Genomic DNA, 10676 nt, shown 5'->3' on the forward strand with positions numbered 1-10676 from the left:
CGGCAACAAGGGACAAAATAATTAGGCAATTTGTACATTGCAGTCCTGCATCTCGAATTATCCGGGAATGCTCTAAAGAAAAGAGCATTTCCCAACTTCTAATTGATGAAGCGAACCTGAATAATACAAACTGCGCAATTATTGTGTCTCTCACTGGAGGTGTGGTCGTCCAGACCGGATGCAATGCAAGGCTCACATTAGTTGGCGTCGAACAACCAAACGGCAACAAGGACAAAATAATTAGGCACATTGGTACATTGCAGTCCTGCATCTCGAATTCTCTGGCAATGTCCTAAAAAAGGAGATGTCGGCTTTTGATATACGATCTGGATGTTACCAGGTACAAAATTGTTGTTCATCATCGGAATGTACCATTGTGTTCAAGGAAGTCGTTGATGTATATCATGAAGGTTAGAAGAATGTTTCGAGAACGTAATATAAAGAGATCCTCAGGTCCAGTGTCAAGTTGTTATTCTTTCATCATGTTTGGAGTAGCAGGGTTCTACTGCAAGCAAAGATAACCCAAATGTCGAATAGAGTTTTATTTTACTTCAGTAAGTGCGAAGCTTATTCCTTCTTCATTTCATTATAATCCGTAATTTAGCTCCGAACTGTCGGATCACTTTTAGTAACATGGTTGAGGGAAGGAAATTCTTCATGATCTTCTCTATCATTATAAAAAATACGAACGTCTAATTTTGGAGCTTTAGGCTGAAATTTGTTACATCGCCTTAATACGGACGTTACCAGGAAACCTATGAAAGTGAATGCTTATTATCAAGTTGCTTGTCACATAAATTGCGCGACTTGCTCTGATGCCACGTGCAAGATGTCGCGCCAACCAACTCTGGCTAAATTGGCTTCAAACCTTAAGCATTGAAATGAACAACCTGAGCAATGTGCTTAAAAATTTTGGTTAATCTTACCTTCAACGTTCTTATAAGAAAGGTTTTATAAAAAGGTAGAGTTTATCAACAGTAATTGTTATATACGCTGATTAATCACGACAAACGTCATCCCATCTTGCTGTGACATCGGCCAAGACATATAAAACCTGCAAACAAACATTCAACAGCTCAAAATATAACATTGATTCTACAGTCATGGTAATAAATCTTCCCAAAACATTCGATTATTTTGATAAGCGGTGTAGGTGCGAGGTCGAAAACCGTGGGGATTGTCAATAAAGCAATTTACAGAACTGTGGATTGTTCTGCACATCCATGTCGAGAAGAATTGAGGAATTTTTCATGCTTTAATTGACCAGTGTAACTCACACTAAAAGTGTGAAATTTCTTTGAAACGTCTGTCTGCGACAGTCCAATTCAAAATGTGCAACAGACACTGTTTGTTTAACCCGACAAAAAACCGTTTTTTTGTTAGATGCAAGTGCACCCTTCTACAATGAAGGTTCTTCGGGAATATATTCCTTCATTTATCTCTTCGTTTCGCTCATTTACAGCTAATGCCTAATTATTGAGGTAGCCAGAAGTGCCCAGAGACATCTCCGTGATAACTCGTCTTCGTTAGTCTCATTCAAGGGATCGTTTAGCCATCACAAGCGTATGTTTTACAGATCTTCCTCTCCTGTAGTGACAACAGGGTTATTTTAACTCATTATTCCCCAGAACAGCGGTTAATTCTCCATTGAGTGATGGGTAGTGACTCGATCAAACCAGGAACCAGGAGTAATGTAATTATGTAGCACACTGACAATGGAACAAGCAAGCAATTTGCGGCTACCACTCGCTGAGCGATCTGAAAAAGCATTCTTTAAACACAGCCACAGCGTTTTAAAATTGAACCAACCCTTTGTCTCAATCACCGACTGTGCATTCCAACAAACAAGACTTTTCCTTCCGAGGTTATTTTGGATGCGAGATGTTTCTTGAAGTGCACTCTGGTCAGTTTCATTGCTGACAGCTTTAATTAATTTTCATTTTCCGACTGCAAAATCAATCAGAGCGGTACCCTGGGAGAAGAGGAATTTTTGCACTTGATTTTTTCCTAAGAAAATTCAGCAAACAGCCGGCGAGCGAGAGAAGCGCTGACGACGAAAATAAAAGTAACCTCTTTCGGACTCTACTTCCAAAAACACAAACAAGCTTTTTCTGTTTTTTGAAATCACTTTTTTTTTCGAGGGGAAGTAGGTAGGGGTGCATGCTGTGAATATTATCAGACCTTATCACATGCGTTTTGCATGCAATAAGAACAGAACTTATCCTCCTACATGTTCAACGATACAGTTGAGCATACTCAGAGGATCGAGCCAAAATGGAGTATTCACCTGAGCATGTTGAAATAAATATCAAGGAAGAAATAAACACCATCCCTGGCAAACGAGTAAGAGTAATTGGTATGTGTTTTATGGCGCCGGACAGGACCTTGTCAGGGGAAAGACGAACAAGTTGGAACGAAATCCTCGCAATTTCTGAGATTCAAAGTGTATTGAGGTGAAACAGGGCGATTAAGTCAGAGCAACACTTAATGCCAGTAACTCCCTCCTGCTCGCGCCACTAATGGATAGCAACACTGTCTCGGATACCAAATGGTAATAAACGATTAACACATTTTAGATATTCCGACTCATGGTTCAAATTCACCTACAACGAGACTTGTGCATTGATGGATTTTTGTTCCATTCTATATTAGCTACGTATTGGAAGAGTAGAAATGGAGTCGAGGGGATTCCAGAAAAACCGCAAAGGCACATAAGATACAAATTTAGTGCATGATGTCCACCGCGTAGAAGAGAAATTGAACTGTTATATTGTTACACAGAGTAGCTAAATATATTTAAAGGTAGAACGGAATTTCACGCCGAATTTTTAATTCTTAAATCTTCCTATTGGGCTAAGACCTTCTCTACCCTAAAAAAACTACTAAAACAAACAACTTTGATTTTAACTATTATCTGCACACGAAGATGATTAAGGGTTTTTCCAGGTCCGAGTGAACGCCCTTTTGAGCAGATGAAGTACTAAGTTTTATATGAGGCGCATGCGGGAAATAATTCAAGGGGCAGAATTTCTTTCTTCCTTCTTGACCGTCAAAAAGTGCGAAGACACAAGGGACTCATTTTCCCTGGTTGTGATTTCATTGAAGAAATGTACCGCTTTTAATTTTGCGGCAACGTAAAATCCAAAAATCTTAGACTGTTGACACTCACGAACAGATATTTTTGCGTTGAATGTCCCTCATTGCGTTCTGGTTTATTTTCATTCCGACAATATAATTAGTCAGATTTCATTCGATTATATTTTTTGGGAAAGATGGGTTTTGGCCAGGCTTTGCGAATTCCTGACACTGGCACAGTCAGTGCTGTAAAGTTTAAGAGAGAAATCATATGTCTTGCAAAATATCCCTTAAAACAAATCTAATCTTCCCCGAATGACTGCAAAGTTTGTGCAGTCATCAAATCATGACAAAGATCATCCAGATCACGTACATAGGAAATATGTCGCTGTCTAACGGAATGAGCTGTACAATTAAACAATTTTTTTTAAACTTAAATACCTGAAAAGTCGCGTGCCGCGTGACTTTTTATGCGGTATCGCTCTAACACCGCGGTCTCCTAGCTGTTTTAAAATAACTTCATAGAGAATTGGAACATGCCAGCTAATGCCAAGCAATGGTTTTTAAATACCCCTGTAGAGACTGGATTGTCGCCATCAGCACTAATGCTAGGTCAACCAAATTGCAATACAACGATTAGTCATAAGCACCGTGTTAAAACACTGAAAACATATATAAAACTTTGTTGAATTCATCATACCTTCGTCCTGTCTGTGAGCAGGGTTTGACAGTTTCCAGAAAAGTTTGAAGGCGTCTCAAGGTGCTGACATGGGAAATGAACGCAGAAACTGAATAAAACTCTCCAGTCGTCCGTTTCACGAACATTCCAGATTGTATTTTTTTTTTCTTCAACCACTATTTTTTTCAGTCGGCTAACCATAAAGCAAATTAATCACGTTGAAGTGGATGTTGCTTTTCAATATCTTATTTATTGACTGTTCTTTCACGTAATGAACTGAATCATAACCTGTGAACGAAATAAAGTCATCAGTGCCAAAAGCGGTCGGGCTGCACTATGGCCCTATGGAATAACTACACTTGGAAATTTGCGTCATTGTGGATTTGGATGGCCGACAAAACTATCGTCTACCCGCTGGCTGACTTAAAATAAGTAGCTGACGGAAATTTAGGACATCGAGATACTGTTATCTCCAGATGAATTTGAATTACAGCTGTAACACATGAGTGTGCCGACTGATTACAAATACACGCAGCTCTCGTCCTTTTGGACTTGGTATTTTACAACCTAAATGAACTAAAATTTATAGTACTTAATCAAAAGGGCTAGCTCATTTAAAATATCTAGCTCATTTAAAATATAATACTGAATGATTACTGCAGCATATCCACAGGGTTTTGCAACGCCAATTTAAAAACCTTCCAAAACACGTCTACAACCATGGTTATCGAAGGATAATTAACTTTCGAGCTTTTTTTTTATTAGCGTTTGATTCTGACATTTAACGTAACATTTGCTTACCTCTGGATTGTTCGTCACAGTAGACTGTTTGGAAAATACGTCCAACTAACACCGCCTAATGTCCTTGGCTTTTTGGGGCTACCATGTTTTTAACAAAAAAGGCGTGAAAGTACAAAGTTCTATATTGCCAGGACCTCGTAGCGCGAGTTATGCTTTGCGGTATCGCACAGACAAATTAATACTCTCTTGCTGATGGAAATCTTGAGACATCGAAGTTCGGTGTGACGGCAGGCGTTAACATGTGTGAAATGTGGTTGCCGGGACAACTCAGGACGTTTTTTACCAGCGAGAGCCATTGTTAGAAAATATCTTCCCAGCAAGAAAAAGACGTTTTACAAATTCCCAGCGAGTTAAATATAAAAGGTTTGACTTCCCAGCCAGCTCGATTTTTGCTTGCAGAGCGGTTTTTTTGTCGAGCGGCTCCGTTGTGTACTCCTGTAAACAACTTGTGTCTTCTGCTACTAAACTAAGAGAAAAAAATCCAGATATGAACTGGTATATCCTCAAGAAAATAAACATTGGCAATATTAAATGGGCTTTTTGGTCTTGCAATAACCATTACTCAAAAAGTAAAGTTCCACCGAGTTCTGCTGTTAATGACATGCAGTTTCCTGAAAAACCTGCATTCTTTGACTGGAAAGTGTTAGAATATAATGTACACAAAAATTAGGTTTTATCAACCGAGTTGATAATGTAAATTGACCACCGTACAGGGATTCTAAATGCTGACGTTTTGAGGGCTAGCCCTTCGTCAGAGCGAATCGAGGAATTATGGGTTGTGTGTAGTTTTTGTAGTGTAGTAGGAGCTACGCTATTGGTGGTAACATGGCAACTAGCACATCTACGCCCAGGTAAACAAAGCTAATAAGATGTTAGGCTTTATCCGTCGTACACTCAGCAGTAGGAGCGTTCAGTTTCTGACAAAATTTAGATCTCTCTACGTGGCCCTTGTGCGTTCCCATTTGGATTATGCCTCCGAAATTTGGAGTCCAAAGTCCGTCACCTTAATAAAGCTTATTGAGGGTGCCCAACTTAACCATTGGTGTACCGAAGAGACGTTAAGGACATAACATTTTATTAACTGAAGTGTGGTTACTATAACTATTCAGCTGGAAGATATTTTGACTTTTGCTCAGGCAAAAAACTAAGGTCATATTCTAGTTATAAATTAAAGATTAACAAGGTCAGAACCGAATTATTCAAAGCCACTTTTTTCAATAGATTACCATAATTGTGGAACAACCTGCCTGATAAACTTAGGACCTCTGATTTAAGCCTATCATAATTTAAAAAACAATGTAATGAGTTCTATAAAAAGAAGAGCTTCGACCCTGACCGCCCCCACGTCACTTGGAGGTAGTGATTGATGCAACAATTATTTTCTGATTAGAATAATCTGGGATGCGACATATTAGCAATTATAGTTGTTACGTTTAAGACATATTTTAATGTTTTTTTTTTCTTCTTCTTGTTCTTGTTCTTGGTCTTCTTCTTCTTCTTCTTCTTTAAATAATTAAATGTCTGTTGTAGTTTTTGTGTGGACTAGCTCGAATGGTTCGTATGTTCCCCTCTAGTCCTTCCCCACTGCAGTATTTTTTTTCTTTTAGTACGTAGTATATAGTATGTAGTATGAATTGTTTCATCTAATGCAGTGAAAATGGAATAAATAAATAAATAAATAAATAAAGGTGCTATAAAAAAATACATCCACCATCTAGAGAGTTTTAAACTCTTGAGGGTATTGAGAGGTTCTCCTCCTTATTTTAAAAAAAGCTAAGAAGGACATTCTTGCAATGATTAGGGATCTTGGGTCTCCTCAGCAGAAACACACTGGATTCATCTTTTAAGAATACTAGGTCAACTTGTTGACTGCTGCTTGGCTTAGTGCTTGGAGGAATAACATGGACATCCAATTTGTCCTTGATGTTTATGTGTGTGCCATGTAGATTGTCTCTTACAAGTCATCTTAAAAGCTCAAACACGTGGATGAGTGAACATTTGTATACAGCTTGGGCTGAGGCCAGAAAGGCAAATGAAATTTTCTAACGTTTTTCTGAGCAATATATACTTTGCGACTCTCGTGTTTACCTTCTTAACACCCGGTGAAAACAGTGTCTTAACAAATTGAATTCTCAGAACTTACCAGGTCTCTCGCAAAAGAAAGCTGAAACCACCAACTTTAACATTTCTTCCCCTTTTTTTAGGCGTAGAACTGAGTTAACTTCCAAGGAGCGTTCTTTCAAGCGTCAACCATAAATCATAGACCTCTTTCATAATGGCGGCCAAGCAAAATATTCTTTTGCTTTAATTTCAAAAGAATGAGGGGAGTAGGTGTAATTAACATAAATACAAAATAATGTAAACTAGTCGCCATTTATGAAAGTGGTCTATGGCACTAGCCACATGTACCTAATAGGTACCTATTTTCGTACAATGTAAATAACGTTGAACTTGGGGTCCCCATACTTGTGGGGAAGAAGCCGGCGGGTCTAAAACACAGGTCACATTCCACAGTACCATCGTTGCAGAACATTGTTTTAAGTTTTGGAAAGTTACTTTCCAAAAGGTAAAACAATGACCTGCAACGAGTGACCTGTGTCCAGAATGTGACCTATGTATTAGACCCGCCGGGAAGAAGAACATGGTAATAACAACAATAATAAACAAGTCTTTCGCTACTGACACAAGCAGTGATTACTTTTCAAATATTGGAATTGAAAAGATCTTGAAGGAATTCGTGATTGGTAGGTTCGTGTAATGATTTTATATTTCTCAAACAGTACGTCTGCAATCTGAGAACTCTCAGAACATTATGAAAGTCCACTGATTCCGAAGAATACGTGAGAACACTTCTCACTTCGAGTTTTGTTTATGAGATGTTGAAGGAAATTTTCGTGATCAATGCTGCAGGAAACGTTTTTTCTATAAACTGCATTTGGTAATGAAAAACCTTCATTCTTCTTTTAGAAACGTTTACGTTATTCTTGATTTACTTTACAGTACTAGTGATTACCATGAGTAAATGGAATATTGCCGCGAGCTAGGGAAATGTAACACATGATGCTCTTGTTAGTTGCATGCGGTTATTGAAAAAAAAACATGAGTCGGTATGGAATCTTGAGTATGCTGTAACTTGTAAATGGCTTTTGTGTACTTAGGTTTGTTTGCTTTTACTATAAGTAGACCCCACACTGAGAGGCTTTGTTTCAAACAGGTTGATTTAGTTAATTAAAGAAATATATATTTGATGGTCAAATAACATAACAGGGATAGAAAGATTTCTGATGCTATTAGTGTTCAGCGGCTTCATCGCAAAATTTCGTGATTGTGAGAGAAGAACATATATTTCTTTTAGAATTACTGCGGTTTTAATACTTCTGCGGAATTTTGATTGTGAGAGAAGAAAATATATCTCTTTTAGAATTACTGCGGTTTTCATGATTCTGCGGAATCTTAAACTGCGTTTTGGCTTCCATCAATCAAATTTTCTGAACATAGCCGGTTAAGATCGACTCCACGTGACCACCAGAACAGCCCAAATCCGGATCGATAGCAACATTAAAATCCGCACCTACTACAACTTTTTGCTCAGCACTTGTAATAAATTTCTCTACCATTGTTTTTAAACCGCTGAAAAATTCGCATTACTCTTGAACCTTAAAAAGTCGGATCCCTGGACGGTCGCGTTAATCAAAATGTAACAACCCTTGGAGTCCAAAACGGACGATTTAAACTCAAATTCCAGGTCACCTTTTATTAAAATCATTACCCCACAGATGTGATTGCTTCCATGTTAATAAAAAAGTCTTACCAATGTATATTGAATATTCCAGATATCTTCCACCTCTTTCGTACGATAAGTTTCCTGGAGAAAAATGATGCCCGCCTTTTGCTGAGTCAAGCACATAAACAGAGCTTTCCTCTTTATGGATGAACGAATCCCTCGAACTTTAAAGAAAGTAATTTAAAATCGACGTTATCTTTTGTGAAAGTGAAGCATGAAGAAATTCTTATCCAAGCTGGTTGAAACATGCATAATAATTAGATAACACTTAGCGCCTAACACCAGAATAAAACTACTTGATAAACACAAAAACAACAAGCATGAGAATAATGAACACACAAACGCATGCAAACGCATTAAGAAGAGAAGCAAATATTGTATATCCATGAGTCACCCTTGGGATTTAAGGACTATCGTTGATTCTCAACAATATGCAACGTTATCAAAAATAAACATATAGCAAGCCCATTTAAATACTCAACGCATCGTCAATATAAAGCTTATCTGGTTGTCGCTTTTCAAAAAAACCTACTTTGCCTTCCTCTCTTCCTTTTTTCATTTTTTTGCCATAATTTCTGTCTTCTCTCTCGTATTTCTTTCGGTAAGTCCGAATAGACTTTCATCTCTCATTCCACCCCTAGATCTCTAACATTTCTGAAAACAAGCTCATGTTCCGGGAATCTAAGAAAGCGAATGATTGTCGGCCTTGACTGTCCTGCCGTCCTTTTTCCAAGACTATGGACTCGCTGAAATTCTGTTCTTTGCGTTTTCTAGCTCTACTTCATAAGTTTCTGGAAGGCCAAAGAAACACAAGTTCTCTCTTCCACGGTAGACATCCTGATAGAAAATTTAATCTTGTAAATCTTCAATCTTCCCTAAATTTTGTTTCTCCCTATTCTGCATTTCCTCTATGTCTGCATTTACCAAAGCAAGCGAAGTCTTGTATCGTCTCATCCATCTTCATAACCTTTTCATTAAAGGATACTATGCTCACTTGAATCTTATTCACGGATTTCTCCAGGTTAGAGATCTGAGAAAGGACTCCTTCCATCGCTTGCAATTGGAGTTTTTGTTTAATTCACAGTTCGAACACCATTATAATATTTTTCTAGAAATTCTTCAGTAAAAAGATTCCTACACATACCCATCGCTTTCCATTGGCGTCAAGTTCGATTGTACGAAGGTACCGTAGGAACCAAAGATGCTGATTGGTGGGTTATGTCCCGCATCAATTGATTTCGTCATTAGACTGCGAGGAGTCTCTCTTTTGCCTTAGAATAATTGAAACGAACGCGCATGTTGAACTTTCAATGGCTGAAGCTGCGGGTCGCAAATACCGCGGGCCTTGATTAGAGTGAAAAGAGAGACTGCAATGATTTCATATTGCGTTTTGGAACCCCGGCGCTTCGGTGACAGAGTGTTCTTATTGGTTGATCTTGGGAGAAGCGATGACGTCAACTTTGATAAATGTCAATCAACTCTTAAGATTCGCGGGAGTTTGGAGGCCTTTTACGATGAGAATTCAAAACAACAACAGAGCCGTACTGGTTCTTTTAAAAAGCAAGATGTTTTGGCCATTCTGCCCACAGGTTTCTTGGAAAGCCTTGCTCATCAAAGTTTCGTTGTTGCGAAAAGTGTGATTGCCGCTGTTGTGCCAACCGTGATTATTATTATTATTATGTCGTACCGCAAGGATGCTCCAGCAATGCGATTATCGCTAAATCGTAGAAGAGTACACACCAATTTAGGGGTACGTACCGTATTTTTCGATTTTATACCACCAGGATTTTTACTTATTTTACAATTAAAGTCTCCGACTCTACCTATTTTGCGACTGAAGTGTTCGATTTCCTATAGAAATCATTCTCCGATTGTACGATTTTAGAAATTGTACGATACTTCCGATTTTACGTTGAAATTTCATTTTCACCTTAAGACGCTTTTGCATGAAATTATACTCCGATTCTACGGTTCTTCCGATTCAAAGACTGATGGACAAAATAATAAAGCAACAGTTGGTTCCACGAAAGGATTGTTTGTCCATTGCCGTTACACCAGAAATTAAAAATTAAATATCAAGCATGCATTCCTGTCTCCCATCATGATCTGTGGTACTGAAGACTTTGGATTTCGAACTGTGAGGCGTGTGAAGTCTTAAACATTTGCTTGAATCTTCTTTCATGGGCATCGCTACCTTTGTTCTGGGATATCTATGTGCTCTTTCTCTTGTTGCTGCAGATTGGAGAGGGTTCTTTGTCGTGGCATGTTTCTTTTCGATGGAAAATTCCCACAAATCATTTTGAATGAACTTTTACAAAAACGGCAGCATGCAACATG

This window comes from Montipora foliosa, unplaced genomic scaffold, assembly GCF_036669935.1.
Source record: "Montipora foliosa isolate CH-2021 unplaced genomic scaffold, ASM3666993v2 scaffold_466, whole genome shotgun sequence".
Lineage (NCBI taxonomy): Eukaryota > Metazoa > Cnidaria > Anthozoa > Scleractinia > Acroporidae > Montipora > Montipora foliosa.